This window comes from Desmodus rotundus, chromosome 7, assembly GCF_022682495.2.
Source record: "Desmodus rotundus isolate HL8 chromosome 7, HLdesRot8A.1, whole genome shotgun sequence".
Taxonomy (NCBI): Eukaryota; Metazoa; Chordata; class Mammalia; order Chiroptera; family Phyllostomidae; genus Desmodus; species Desmodus rotundus.
Window position 1 is genome coordinate 136280544 of NC_071393.1, and position 15298 is coordinate 136295841.

General features: G+C 59.2%; 1 protein-coding gene across 9 annotated transcripts in view; it reads left to right on the top strand.

The window, feature by feature from the left end:
* The first annotated feature begins 3545 nt into the window (after nt 1–3545).
* The window catches only part of KLC1 (kinesin light chain 1), a 40373-nt gene continuing 28620 nt past the window's right edge, over nt 3546–15298 (top strand). For 8 of the 9 annotated variants that reach the window (XM_053928581.2, XM_053928578.2, XM_053928580.2 and 5 more), the window contains exon 1: nt 3546–3807. The gene's annotated coding sequence lies outside the window, so the exon portion shown is untranslated. Of the gene's footprint in view, nt 3892–15298 lie in introns of all 9 variants that reach the window. The other variant, XM_053928579.2, reaches the window with a different exon arrangement.

The window sequence follows — 15298 nt, forward strand, 5'->3', positions numbered from 1 at the left end:
AGGCCTTCTTGAGGCTCAGGCCTGGGACTGGCCCCACTCCAGCTGTGCCCAGGAATCAGACGGGACGGGTGCTGCACTCGAGGGGCTGCTCAGGAACGCTGCGGACCCGTCACCCAGCAGGACTAGGCCTCTGTTCCCAGGGAGCTCCCACTCCCTCACCTGCCCTGTGGGACCTGAAGCCCTGCCTTTTCCCCTCTGTCTGAGGGAGCAGCTGGTGGACCTCTTTCAAGGAAAGACACCCTGGGCCCAGATAACCACTGTTTTCAGAGCTGAGGCCGGAGAGCAGACAGGGCGGGGCCTGTGGTGCAGAGCAGAGCAGGTGGGGCTACAGTAGCCCTGACTTGGTCCCGATTCCATCGGGGTGCCAGGCGCAGGCTCGGCAGCTACTCTGCAGGCCTCACGCAGGCCCAGTGGTGCCCAGGCTGGGGGCAGGGGCGGTGCCCGGCTGGGGGTGGAAGTAGATCTGGGAGGGGTGAGCACGCAGGCTACCACCTGGCTTTTCCCCTCTCTCCCTCCTCCCTCTTCCTCCCCGCCCCCCCCCCCAGGCCCTCCTGGACTCGGGGGTGGGGCGCCCACTGGACGAAGACCCTCAGACGCACAGGAAATCCCAGCACCGTGGTCTCCCTCCCGCAGAGCTGCCCCTGGACACGCCCAGGGACATTGGCAGTGAGAGGACTCCACTCCCCACTGGAGACCGATGCTGCTGTGTGGTTTGCTCGCGTCCAGTCCTGTACTTTTGTTTCCTGCCGCTCCTCTGCTTGGACCTCCAACTGCCGGGTCCTTCTGACCTGCTGTGTGAATGTCCCTCTTCCAGAGTCCCCTATCCCTGGAGGACCGAGAGCTTTTCCCTCAGCACCTGACCCCGGGCTCCGCAGGCCGGCCAGGGCACGGCGCCTCGCTCTCCCGCTGCCCAGCCTGGCACATGCCGTGGGGACGCTCAGCAAACACTGGCAACAACGTGCTCGCATGCGAGGCTGTGCTGGGGCCTCTCCCCGACGCCGGGTGGCCAGCTGCAGGAGGCCGGCGAGCGCAGGCTTTCACTCTGCCAGGAGCAGGGACCTCGCCTCTGCTTTGTCCTCAGCCTCAGCCTCAGCCGCCGGCTGCTCCAAACCTACCCAGCCCAGCCTCCAGACCGGCAGGGAGCTGGAGCCGGGAGTGAAGGGGGTAGTGGAGGGAAGGACACAGAGTAGGTGGGGCATCCATCCCCCATTTGGGGAAGGCAGGAGGATGGAGACACAGGCAGGCAGGGAGAAGGAGGAGCTGCTCCCACCAGACCTTCTCCAGAATGGAGGGGCACTCCCCAGGGAGCAGGAAGGAAGCCAACCCCCCCCCCCTGGCTCCTGGGTCTGTTGGAGGAACCCCTAGGCCAGCTGCAGGGGCTGGGGTTTAGGGCAGGCCCTGGCCAAACAGCTCTGAGCTGCCCCCCAGGCACTGCTGGGACAGGCCCCTGGCTGACCCAGCAGGCTGTTGGCCACAGGGGTGCTTGGAGGCCACGGGATGTGCAGACCAGTGTTTGCTTCCTGGGGCCCCTGGTCCTCCAGGCTCCTGCGGATCCGACAACGGATTTGCCGCCCCAGTGGCTCAGCTGAGGCTTCCGCATGAGGAGGCATTAACCGCCCGCCCCGCAGCATCTGCCTCACCGGCAGGGCTCTGCTGGCTCCTAACGCCGGGCGACCACTTCTGGGAAGCAGCAAGCAGGCCCCGCCCCCTGCGCGGCCCAGCCGCAGCACCTGTGACGGGAAGGCGGGCCTCTCTCACTGGGGCTGAAACGGACTGAGGGCGTGCAGGGCAGCTCAGCCAGTGTGGGCGCCTGCTAGGATCAGGGTGCGCCCGGGTGAGCATGGCTCAGGCCCGCTGCCCGAGTGATGCGTACATTGCAGCCTTTCCAGATTCGGGAGCGTCGTGGGTGCAGTGGATGAACTGGCCTTTTCTCTTTCCCCAGGACTCCAGACCCATTCCACTCCAAACTCATTCCTGCCTGAGGGCCTAAATAAAAAGAGTTTATTTATTTTTGGAGAGAGGGGAAGGGAGGGAGAAAGAGAGGGAGAGAAACATCTGTGTGGGAGAGAAACGGTGATTGGCTGCCTCTCCTACATGCCCCGACCTGGGACCAAACCCACAATCCAGGCATGCGCCCTGACGGGGAATCGAACTTGTGGCCCTTAGCTTTGGGAGACGACGCCCAACCCACTGAGCCACATGGGTCAGGGCCTGGGGACTTTTGCCCGGAGTGCTTACCTCTGGCTTTGCCCAGTAGGCTGCTTCTTATTTTTTAGGTCTCTGCTGACGTGCCTGCCCCACAGTTCACCCTTGCCCACCTGGCTCCACCTGTCACTTCGTGTCACCCTGATTCTCTGCATGGCGCTGCGTGTGCAGGGATCTTACCATCCCTCTTACCAACGTACCTTCGCCCTTATCATGGGGACCGCTGCAGCTCAATACGCATTTGTTGCGATAACAAAAGGAGATAATAAGGCCTAAGCAGAGTGGCCGCATTGGGGATGGAGAGCGGACGGGCTAAAGCAACATGAAGAATCTCAGGCGTTTGGCCACCCATCGGAAGAGAGCATAAGCATCTCAGGTTTCTGGCGTGGGGACAGTTCCCGAGCCCAGAGTGACAGGGCAGACAGCAGGCTCGTGCAACCTGCCCCTCCCTTCTGCGGAGCCCGTCGCTTGCCCGCCATGCCCGGCCCCGAGGTGCTCCCGAGGAGCGGGTGACGGCCAAATGCAGGCTGGCTGAGTCACTGGGGGGTTGTTTGACTGAGTCACCGCCCCTCCCGCGGCCCCGTAACTGCTGTGTCACCGCAGAGATCCCCTTTTTAGCAGACCTTTGCACTTTTAAATGAAAGCCAAGTCACCGGACCTCCCCGTGGAAACCGCGTAGCAGCGCCTGTTTCCAGGTGTCCGCACAAGGGCAGGGGGAAACGGCCGCAGGTGCGGGTGACATCTGCAGAGGGCGGCCCGTTGAAAAGCAAGTGGGGCTGGGGGACTAGCGCAGGAGCCCCTCCGGTCAGCAATGTCAGAGGGCCCTGCCCTTGGGACACGAGGTGGAACGGGGGTCCCAACGTGGTGGCAGACAAAAAAGGCCGCGCCCTGCGGGCTGAATCCACGCGCGTGTTCCTCGCTGGCCGCTGAGTCAGCCCGTGGAGCCGGCGGTGCCGCAGGATGAGGCCCGGGGCTCCCAGGCCGGGAAGCACCGCCCTTCCCCGGGCTGGAGGTCGCGGCTGTGCGGCCAGGGGTGTGCAGGGGCGACGGCTGCCGCGGGGGGCAGCACGGGGTGGCTCCGCCAGGCCGGCCAGCCTGCGGAGTCGGGAGAGGGGCCCCGGGGTCGCCTAGCCCCTCAGGACCCTTCCTCTGCGTGCGGTGGAAGCCCCCCGGCAGTTCTGGGGAGACTCAAGGGGACACACGACCGCAGAAATCCGGGACCCGCGCGCAGCGGACCGCACTAGGGCCCGACAGCCAGGTGACCACGCCCCTTCCACCCCGGCGGCGGGGACGGGTGACGTAACGCGGCGCGCGGCATTGTGGGGCGGGGCCGAGTCGGGGGGAGGGGCGCCGAGACGCCATTTTCCGCGGTGGGGCTGGAGCCGGCAGGTCTTGGGGCGGCGGCTGCGAGGGAGCCGCGGGGACAGTGCGCGCGGACGGCCGAGGATGCTGCGGGGCGGTCGCGCCGGCGCTCCTCGCCTGTGATAGCGGCGCTGCGCCTGAGGCGGCCGAGGCGTCCGGTCCCGTGCTGTCCCGCGACGCGCACGCGCCCCCGGCCTCCGGAGCTGACAGCGCCAGCGCGCGGCCCGCGGGAGCAGCACGGTGAGTGCGCGGACCCCAGTCTCACCCGCGTCCGTTCCCTGCCCTTCCCGTCCCCGGCTGCCGCCGCACCCACGTCCCCTCCAGGTTCGTGTTTCTTCGTTCCCGCATCCCAGCCGGGGTCCCGCATCCCCGCCCGGGTCCTTCATCCCCGCCCCGCATCTCTGCCCGGCCCCGCATCCCTGGCTTCACATTCTCCTCCCGGCCCGGCTTCCCCAGCTCAGCCCCGCTGCGGGCGGGGGCGGCCGTTCCGGGAACAGCTGCGGCCCCGGGAGCCGCGCCGGGGGAGGTGGCCGCCCCCGGGAACGCGGCGCGCGGGCCGGGCGACGCCGGGAGGGGTTCCCGGGCGCTTCGCTTTGTCCGATTCCTCCGTTTCCTTCCGGCCGCCGCCCTCTCCCGCGGTGCCGCCCTGGGCTGGCCCCTGTCACGCTCGCGGGCGACGGGCGGCCGGGCCGGCGGGCAGCGCGCAGGGTCCCGCCGGAGGGGCGGCTGGAGCTCCGAGATCCCTTCCTCATCCCTTTAGTAACGGGACTCGAGACCGGGCGCCCACAGCGTCCACCACAGCTGGCGTGGCTCCTGCCTGCAGCCACCGCCCTGGAATACAGGGTGATCAGATGGGTTTTACAATTGTTAAATAAAGCATCACAAAAGGGCAATCAGTGCCCGGTGGATTGGATGGTTTTTTACAACTTGAGGTTTGGAGATCGGGTAATTTTGTGTCAGAAACTGTGTATTGTTGCGTATTGCAGTTTTATTATTTAAACAACACACTCATACTTTACACATGAAGCGTTTGATGAGGAGTACTTGTCAAATGACGTTTTTAAAAAGTGTGAGAACCACGGGAAATTTGAGGTACACCATTTAAAGCGCTGTGTAAAGGCCAGTTGGTTAAGATTGTTTGCATTGTTTAGTTCCAAGGCTTTTTGGCCCCCTTGCTTTTTACCCAAGGCTAAGATTTTGTACAGCGTGACTAAGGCATTGATCAGAATCATTATTAGCTCAAAATACATTGTAACGACCTCCTTAAGCCTCATAATCTTACTAGAGCTCTGGACTTTCCCTTCCAGGGACCGGCAACAGCCTAGAGTGGGAAAGTTGATTCATTGTTCTGTTTGCCGAGTGTCTGTAAGAGGCCGACGGTACTAAGTGGTAAACATTCTAGATGCTCCCATGGTCGGCACCCTAAAAGCCCGTTTCTCCCGGTCCTCCAAGGTGCAACATCCCGGTGCAGCGGAGCCCCGAGCTGCTGCGGGCGGGTGGGCGCAGGGCGCAGGGCGCAGACCTCCCCGGGGCGGCTCCCTCACCCGCCTCTAAAAACACTGGACGTCGCGTAGTGAGGGCGGAGAGATGCGCAGGGGACTCCGGACAGGGATGACCCGCAGCGAGGTGGAGGGAGGGAATGCCGGCTCGGAGAGGCACGTTGTCCCTTAAATTGCACGTTCCTGAAGCCTGTTCATAGTGCTGAAAATAGAGAAGCTAATGTGTAGCTTTCCATATAGGCCTGCAAACTGTCTTTAAACAGTTGTGTAAAAATACCCTAGAAATAGAAACATCAAAAGTTGAATAAAATGTACGATAAATATAATTTGAAAACAAGTGGAGTATGGTAAGAAACCAGAACTTTATGTGGCAAAGTCATCAGTAATATCTAGAAGTACAGGAAGGTTTTTTTTCCATTTTACTTTTATTGTTGACAGTATTACAGATGTCCCCCCACCCCCCACCCCTGCCCCGCCCAAAGTACAGGGAAGTTTTAAGTGTCGAATTTGGGTCATAAAATAGACGTGATTAGCATACCAAGGTTGGGGAAATGTGGTCTTAATAAGTGTCTATTGAGAACCAACTGGATGGCAGGTGGTGTACTAATGGCAGTTGGTGATGCAGAGGGAAAGGCCCCTGGCCGTCCTGTAGCAGCTCCTGGTCGTCAGGAGGGGAGACAGGACACAGGGAGCCCTGGGTGGATTGGGGTGATGCCTGCCTGGGGCCCTGAGGAGGTGACTCCTAATGGGGGAGGGGTGCTGGAGGCAGCTGCTGGTTCTGGAGGACCTGAGCCTTCAGGGGCTGCAGTGAGGGGAGCGTCGGGGTGGGTGGGATGGACAGATGAGATCAGGACTGGCTTGCACAAGGTGCCTGGGAGGGTTGCTTTCGTCCCCAATGTAGGAAGGAGGCTTGGAGGATTCAGGGAGTGAGGTGACATCTTAGAAGGCGTTTCAGGTCCTGTGGCAGGTGCTTTGAGCTGAGCTAAGACTAGTTAGGGGCAGTGCAGGTAGGAGCCCAGGAACAGATGGGCCAGAGTGGCCTTGGCTGGGGGCGGGGTAGACTGGGAGAGGGTGGGGCTGCGGGCGGAGAGGGAGGAGCAGCAGCCCTGGCTGCCCGCGCCTGTGCACTGCGGCTGGGGCGCCGTCAGTGGAACCTGGGCACCCCTCTGCTCCAGCGCTGGCCTCTGTCCTGTGAGCGCCCTGCTCACCACCCTCCACCTCCCCGCCACCCCCCTTCCCCCTCCCCCTCTCCGAGGCTCCTCTCCCTGGATACAAGTATCTTCACTTCCCTCCTGCTCCTCAGCACTTGTCTCCATCGGCTCTGCTGCGTGATTTACTTAATTATTTTCTTTCTTCGCTACTGCCTGTCCCCTCCACTTCCCTCCATCATCCCCCCGAGGGCGGGATTCGTACCTGCCGTATCCACTGTCTGCCGCGGGGAACGCACTTCCAGCCGGTTTATTGCAGGAGCACCTAGAGTGTCTCCCTTGGGTGACGCTGGCTGGTGAGGACGGAGGAGACTTGGAGCCTGACTCTGGGTGGGTTAGTCTGTCTGAGGTGTTTGCTGGTGGCCAGGTGTGGAGCACTTGGAGATTCAGGGCTGGAGGTAAAGGTCTGAGAGACCGCCTGTCAAATGCCAGCCGCGCGTCCCCAGAGACTGCAGTGGCCCTGAAGGGCAGGAGTGAGCCTTGGGCGGCAGGGGAGGGCAGGTCAGTGTCAAACTGGCTAAGAGGTCAGGGGAGAGCTGGACAGAGAGCCTGCTGGGTTTGGCTTCTCGCAGGTTCCTGGTGACCTGCGAAGTTCCCCGGAGGCACCCTTGTGTCCTTCTGCCTTGCGGCCTCCTGGCTGGTGGGCTCTCCAGTCAAGAATGAACTACGATTTTATTGAACCAGCTTTTGGAGGCAGATGAAAGCCCTTTGGGTCTCTACTTTTGCACATGCCTGGTGTGCTGCCTGTACTTAAAAAGTAAAGCAGATGAGTGCGTGTCAATCGCACACACGTTTACAGCTGAGTTAAGTGGGTATGTAAAGTAGAGGTTATATGTCTTTGGTTCTGAAATGTCCAGTCACCTCGTTTAGTGCTGGACCGTTCCCTGACCGCGTGGCATGGAAATTTATGCCCCAGCCTCTGGAGTTCACTGTGCCACTACTGCTGAACCCGTGGCAGTGAGGTTGGCACCGTACCCGACTAAATCGGTGCTGCAGCCGCCTGCACCCTACGGTGGAGGAAAGCTCAGGGGAGAGAAAGGCAAGGTACACAGACCAGAGGTGCTGGTGGGGCATGAGGCCGGGGCCAGACTTGGGTCAGTTTGCTGGTAGGATCCGAGCTTGGAGCCCCCTTACTCTCAGGGACCAGGACACTGCAGCTGCACTCAGTCCTCCAGCGGCTTCCACCGCGAGACCCCTGTCCTGGTCCCACGGTGGCAAAGCCCCGGTGACTCAAGGTGTTCCTGCCCCGACTCCCTGGGGTTGCTGGCCTCTGTGGAGCGTTCCGGGTGCCCTCTCGGTCCGGCTGAGTTTCTGTTCCTCATGGAGCCTGGCATAGAACAGGCGCCCAGTATTGAGTCTTCATTCCTTTCTTACAGATTTTGTTTATTTATTTTCAGAGAGAGGGGAACAAGAAAAAGAGGGAGAGAAACATCCAAGTGGGAGAGAAACAGGGGTCCGCTGCCTCTCAAGTGCCCTCAGCTGGGGACCTGGGCCACAACCCAGGCACGTGCCCTGACCGGGAATCGAACCAGCGATCCTTCAGGTCCTGGGACAACGCCCAACCCGCTGAGCCACACCGGTCAGGGTCAGGGCTGATTCTTTGTTCTACGGTGAATGCAGGCAGCGCGTTTCCTCTCAAATTCATTTATTCTGCCTGTTGTCAAAGGGTTTGTAGTGTTCGCCAGATGGGGAAATATGTCCAGACAATTTCTGATCTTTTTAAATTGTGGTAAAAACACAACATTTGCTGTGGTAGCCACTTTTGAGTGCACAGTTCACTAGTCTTAAGATGTTCACACACGTGTGCAGCAGAGCCCTCAGACGTTTCGTCTTGCACGACTAAGACTTTGTGCCCGTTACACAGCAACTCCCATCCCCCTCTCCTGGCAGCGCCGCTCTGCCTCCTGTCTCTGCGAGTCGGGAAAGGAACCCACACACAACGGTCGATCTGAAAAATGAGGTTAGGCCCTGGCTGGTGTGGCTCAGTGGACTGAGTGCCGGCCTGCGAACTGGAAGGTCCCCCGTTCGATTCCCAGTCAGGGCACAGGCCTGGGCTGTGGGTTGGATCCCCAGCTGGGGGTGCGTGAGAGGCAACCACACATCGATGTTTCTCTCCCTCACTTTCTCCCTCCCTTCCCCTCTCTCTAAACATAAATAAATAAAATCTTTAAAAAAAATGGAAAGTTCTAAAGCTGCCTCAGGTGTGATACTTACATCAGTTTTCTGTCTGCGGTGTGGTTGCTACAGACTTCGTGGGTTAGAGCCATCACCTGTCTCCCCGCGCCCGCAGGTGAGGGGTAGGTGCGGGTGTGGCGTATTCAGAGAGGGGAAGGGAGGGAGGAAGGCAGGGAGAGGAACATCAATGTGTGGTTGCCTCTCGTGTGCCCCCTACTGGGGACCTGGCCTGAAACCCAGGCCTGTGTCCTGACTGGGTGTCGAGCCGGCGGCTGGCACTCAGTCCACTGAGCCACAGCAGCCAGGGCAGAGTTCGGGTCTTCTGGTTGTGAGACTGGTGTGCTGGACTCCGTGCTGGCTTGCTGTCCGCTGGCTCTAGGTTCTGAGCGGTGGCGGCCTCCATCTTCAGAGCACTGCCCCTCCCCCCTCTGAGCCTCTGACTTCTAGACCCAGGTGTGCAGGGCTCACGTGACCAGGCCTGGCCCAGCGGGGTCAGCTGCTGGTCCTGAAGGTCCCTGATCTGGGACCATCTTCACACCTGCAGAGTCCCTGGACTGCGGCTCCGAGATTGGTGTTGCTTGGATCACTGGGAGAAGGTGAGGCACACCAGGGGCCAGGAACCGTGGGTGGGTGCCTCACTCTGCCTGTCACAGCTCAGCTCACGTGTTCTCAGAAGAACACTCTTCCCCCACCTGGCAGTTAACGCTGGTGTAGCAGCTTCTGAGTACGGACGGCACTGAATGTTAGGAAAGTCTGCTTTGAAAAAATTGAGATACAAGTTGCATACAGTGAAGTAGTAAGGTTTTAAATATACTGTTAATTTATTTTTTTAGAAGTGTATTGATTTTAGGGAGAAAGGAAGGAAGCGAGAAACACTGATTTCTTGTTCCCCACATTTATGCTCCTCAGTTGATTCTTGTACGTGCCCTGACTGCGATCGAACGCGCGTGCCTGCCTGTGGGGACCGCTCTCACCAGCTGGGCCACAGGCAGGGGTTCGCCCGGTTTTGCACAAGGCCCATCAAAACAGCCCCTGCCGGGCATCCGTCACCTCCCTCAGGCACACTGTTCTGGTCTCTGACCGGGTCCTTCTGCCTTGGCTGGAGCTTCACGTGGACGAGACTGTAAACATGTCTGCGCTCCTGGCTCCGTGGCTGCGCACCGCACTTGGAGATCGCCACGTGCCACGTTGCCGTGCGTGCCCGTGGTGTCTGCCCTTCTGGAGCAGGGCCTGCGGCGCGGGTCCGCCCCAGTGCAGCCGCTCTTCTTCACGGACGCTTCTGCGGCGGGGGGGGGGGGGGGGGGGCGCGCTCTCGTCAGGCCGGGTGGGCGCCCAGTGCCTCACAGTGGGGTCTCCCGTTCTCGGCCATGCGTGCCACCCTGGCACGTCTGCAGGCGCTTCCCTGGCCGCCGCCCGTGCCGACCGCTTCCCCCTGTGCCTGTGGGCCCTTCGTGGCCTGCGGTTGTGAAGTGTCTGCTCAGCGCGTTTTGCCCGTTTAAAAGCTGGGTTCTTTGTGCTTTTATCGTTGAGTGCAGCACTCTCTACATATTTCGGTGCTCGTCTTTTGCCGGATACATAGGTTGCAAATAAATATTTTCTTCCAATCTGTGATTTAACTGTCTTTAGACTGTGCCTTTTACATTTTTTAAAAGGAAGTTACAGGGTTTATTCATTTAACCAAAGCTTGTCCCATCTTCTCCTTTCTTTCTTTTTTCCCCTTTCTGTTCTGTGTTTTACTGAATTTGGTCGATGAGAAGGTCCCAGTCCCAGGCGGGCAGGTCTGCTCGCTGCGTGGGCGCCGCCTTCTGCCCCCTCTGCCCCTCGCCCAGCAGTTCCCAGTTTTGGTGAAGTTCAGTTACCCATCTTTTCCTTTCACGGTTTCTGTTTTCTACTGCCCGTTCTGTTCGTGTGTTTTGATAGTTCAGACGTGTCCTCTTGGGAAAACTCGTGATTCGGAGAGATGTAAGCGCAGCGAGCGAGCGAGGGCGCGCCTCCTCCCCTGCCCTCTGTGGCGAGAGCGTGGGCGTTCCGACGCAGCTCCCGTCCTTGCCCCTCTGCGGCCAGTGCCGTGGTCGCCACCTTCCCACGGGAGCGCGGTCCTCGGACGGACTGTGGTGCTCCTCTGGCGGGTGCGGGAGTGAAAACGCCCTCCCCCCCCCCAGAGTGAGTGGGGCTCCGGCTCCGCAACGGCGCCCTGCGCGCTTTCCCTCCGTCTGACAAGGACTTGCACCGGAGCCACCGCCGGCGCGTGTGGGCGCGTGTTTGCGTACTCGCCCTTCCCTGCAGCCTCTCCTGCTTCAGACCTGCACCTGAGAAGCTGGGCCTGTGGCCTCGGACGCTGAAGGACCTCGGGCCATGCCCAGCCGTGATTGGCGCGGGGACTTCCTGCGGTGCGCGCACACCTCAGAGCAGGTGGCCTGGGCAAGGCTGTGGGGGGCCCAGCGCTGGTGGCCTCTGTCCCCTGGCTCTGTGCGGCCATCTGCAGGGGACTTGCGGGGGGGGGGGGGGGGGAAGGCCCGGCTTTTATTTGACCCTGAGCTTGCAGTTTCCGATGGAAACCGGTTCAGAATGGAGGCTGGAATTAAGGAGTCTTCGTTCTAACACATTCACTTTTTGTGCCCTGTGACTTTTAGGCACAATTTGTTCATTCATTTCTTCTTTTTTTTTTCCCTTTGATTCCATCTGTATTGCATTTTTCCCATTACTATTTGGTCTCCTGTGCCCCTCCCTGTTCACTCATCTCAGGGGCTTAGAGCAGACCAGGGAAAGGGTGAGTCGTGGCCCTCCATTCCCAGAGGGCAGCTCTGGATGGTCCCTCTCAGCGGGCCCCCCGCCTGGAGGGCGGGGCGCTGCCAGCTCAGCCTCCCGGAGTAGCTGGGGGTTCTCAGGTGGAGAAGGTGGGCAGGGCACAGCCAGCCAGGTGACAGAGACCCAGCGTGGTGTGTGGCACTCTGTTCTGGAAGTAAGAGAACGGGCTGACAGCACCTCCCGAGGCACGTGGCATTTGTGCCTTCATCCACAGATGTCATGATTTGAGACAGATTGAGACTCTCCAGGAGACTGTTTTGGGTTTTGGTCAAATATGAACCTTCACTTTTCTTCTCTAGACTGGGGGTTGGGGGTGGGGAGTGTCTCCCCTTCTTCCCACTGCTTGCCCTATCCTGTCCCCACCAGAACAAAAACCAAACACCTCCTGAAAATTCAGGCATCACTGTCTTTATTCTTATTGACTGAGAGAGCGAGTGAGAGGAGCGTGGGCCGGCTGTCCCACGCGTTGGTGCGTCCCGGGGCGGGTCGCTGTTTTGTCCCACCCCTTTTCAGGCAAGTTGTGTTGCCCTTTTGATTCTTCACTGTATAGTTTTTTCCTGAAATTTCAGAACCGAAAAATGCATACAGTTTCACTACTACTATTTCCATTGTTTACTTTGCTTTTTAGTTACAACAGTTTAGTTATAAGCATTATGTATTTGGACATTTCCAAGTCCACTGAAGAGGGCTTGACGCCCTGGCTGGTGTGGCTCAGTGGACTGAGTGCCGGCCTGTGAACCAAAGGTCGCCAGTTTGATTCCCAGTCAGGACACACGCCTGGGTTGCGGGCCAGGCCCCAGTAGGGGGCGCACAAGAGGCAACCACACATCTGTATTTCTCTCCTCTGTCTCCCTCCCTTCCCCTCTCTAAAAATAAATAAACTCTTTAAAAATGTTCTGTATATATTTTACTGAGATATGATTCACATATGAAAAAAATTGCCGCATTGTGCAACTCTAGTTCTCGAGCATTTCCGTCAACTGGAAACGAAGCCTGTGCCCTTTAGCTGTCACTCCCCTCCCCCTCCAGCCCTCGGCCGCCACTCCTCTGCTCTCTGTCTTCTGCGGACACTCCGAGTGAGCGGAATTGGGCGCTGTGTGGCTTCGCTGAGGCGGCGTGGTGTCGGCCACGTTGCAGCAGGGGTCTGTGCCGCCTGCCCTTCCGCCCCACACAGTGCACCCCAGTGTGGGGCTGCGCCGCCTTTGTTCGCCCGTCCGTCAGCTGGGGGCCTTTGTGTGTTCCTTCGTGCGGTTGTCACGGGCAACCCGGAGCCCTGGGTGCGCACGCTTACCTCTACCTGCCATTTTATTCTTGGGGCTTTTGTTAGGAAGTTTAAAAAAAATGTATTTTATTACGCTATTACAGTTGTACCAATTTCTCCGCCTTTGCCCCCCTCCACCCAGTGCCCCCCTTCCCTCCAGCAGTCCCCTCCTTTAGTTCATGTCCATGGGTCGTACATGTAAGTCCTTCAGCTTCCCCACGTCTCACACTATTCTTAACCTCCCCTGTCTATTCAGTACCTACCGTTTATGCTTCTTACTCTGTGTTCCTTTCCCCCCATTCTCCTCCTTCCCCCTCCCAGCTGATAGGCCTCCATGTGATCTCCATTTCCGTGATTCTGTTCCTGTTCTGGTTGTTGGCTTAGTTTGTTGTTGTTGTTGTTTAGGTTTGGTTGTTAATAACGGAGTTTGTTGTCATTTTACTGTTCATGGTGGTGCTGGCCAGGCCTGGCCAGGGAGGAGCCAGGAAGAGCCTGGAGCTTCTTGTGCCGGAAAGTAAGGATGGGGATGGCGGGGGGGGGGGGGGGGGGGGCAGATAGGGACACTCACTGGTTGGTTCCTGTGTGTGCCCTGACCAGGTCTGAACCCACGGCCTTGGGGTATCGGGACAGCACCCTACCCAGTTCAGCTACCTGGCTGGGGCCATAAGCAGCTCTCACTTTCGGGTGTGTGCATCCTGGTGACATTTCCATGTGTTGTTCTTGTCTCTGTGAGTGTGGTTCCAGAGTCCTTGAGGACCTGAAATGGGCTTCTTTAAACTCATTTGACTGATTGAAACATGCCCTCAAAGTGATGGTCTTTCTCATTTTGCTTTGATTTTCTTTCCTGCACTGAAGTCCTACCTTCTATGGTTTTCCTGTTGCTATTTAAGCCCTCTGCCCCTTCCTCCTTTTCCCCTTTCTAAAACAGAACTGCCTGCTCTGGCTGGTATGGCTCAGTGGCCTGCAAACCAAAGCATCGCTGGTTTGATTCCCAGTCAGGGCACAGGCCTGGGTTGTGGGCCAGGTCCCCAGTAGGGGGCGCATGAGAGGCCACCACACATTGATGTTTCTCTCCCTCTCTGTCCCCTTCCTCTCTGTCTAAAAGTAAATAAATAAAATCTTTAAAAAAGAAAAAGAAGAGCTGCCCTCTCTTCCCTTCTCAGCCACCACTGTTACCGTGCAACTCTGACGCCGACCTTCCTTGTGCCTGGATAGGACTTCCCCTCACGGAGCTGTGACTTAGGCCCCTTCACGCCCCGAGAGCTTTGCTTTTCTAGGCTGGTTCGAGTGACGGAGTTGCTGTCATTTCTTATTAGGCCTGGGGGCCCCCCTTTCTATTGCCCCGGGTGGTGTCGTTGGGAAAGACCCCAAGGAGCTGCTGGCTGGGCCTGCGACTTTCTCGGGAGAGACCTGGGGAGGGAGTGTCATGCGTCTCTGACGGGTTGCTCTGTGGCCTTGTCACTGAGGCCCCCCAGCCTTCCCCAACCACAGCCCGCCCTCTGACCTCACCCCAGAGTGCAGGTGTCCTATGACCTCGCCCCCTCTCCTCTCGTCTTGTCACCGGGCCAGCCTCCCACCACCCACGGCAAGGTGCAGCTGCTCCGCAACGTGGGCGCTTGCCGCTTCCACCCTGGCCCCTGTCGCCCCTTGGCTGGCGTCTCCTGAAGGGGCGGTGCCCGCTATCTCCCACTGGGGAGGTCCTGTCATGGTGGTGTCTTAGTGCGCCCTGTCCTGTCGGCCCGCATGTCCCTGAGTGGGGCCTGGTCTGAGTTGGACTTGGAGACCGCCCTGTCTGCTTTGGGAAAGGCATGGCTCCAGGCCGCGTTCCTGGGACTGCTCCGCCAGCAGAGGGGAGGAGGGAGCCTGCGTGTCGTGTCCTCCTTCCCCTGGGACCCTGGCCCTGAGTCCCTCCACTCCACCGGGGGCTGGGGCCGTGCTCGGACCAGCGCTGGAACCTCCCGGTGCCGAGTCCTACTCCTTGGGTGCTGGTCCTCTGGTCGGCGCATGTGGGTTCAGTAGGGGCTGCATGATAGTCACAGTGTCACATGGAACAGGACAGGTGGGGCCCTGCTCTCCTGAGCTCACAACAGACATCACACACAGCCCCTGCCTTCAGAGAAGGGCTGCCGGTCGCGGGTGTGCGAGCCCCCCCACCACTCGGGGGTGGGTGCGCTCTGCAGGCTTCCATCCTTGTGGCTGCATGCTGGCACTCACACTGCAGGCAGCGCGCAGGAGGCGGCTCCTTCTCAGCAGTCATCACCGTTTTTGCCGACGGTGCTTTGTGTGGCCTTCCCCTCCCCCTTCTCTCTCTCACCAGCTTGCCCGCGGCGGGTCCCCGGTGGGCACGTTCTCCTGTCTTTCCGGCTTGGGGCCTCTGCTCATGTCTCCCCTCCCTGCGCAGTTCAGCCGCTTCAGTCCCCCTCCTGCACGTCAGTTTGTCCCCGTGATCCTGTGCTGGCTTCTCCTGGGACCCGTCTCAGGCATTGTCTGTGAAGAGGCCACCAAGAATTCACTGTCTCTTCCGCGTGTCACCCAGGAAAGGCACAGCCTGCAGACGTTCAGAGACAGTTCTGTTCACGGAGGCTGTGTGTTTTGGAAATGATTTGGAAGTTATTTGGATGTTTTGTTGCTATTAATCTTTGGCATTAATTTCGATTGCTGTCATTCTTTCCGTAAAACAATTCAGACCTAAGCCAGAGAAGTGATTAAATTGGCCTGCACGGGAGAAATAGAAGTGGCCTGGGAAACGGTCCGCCATGGCAGTGAGGCAGATGCACACG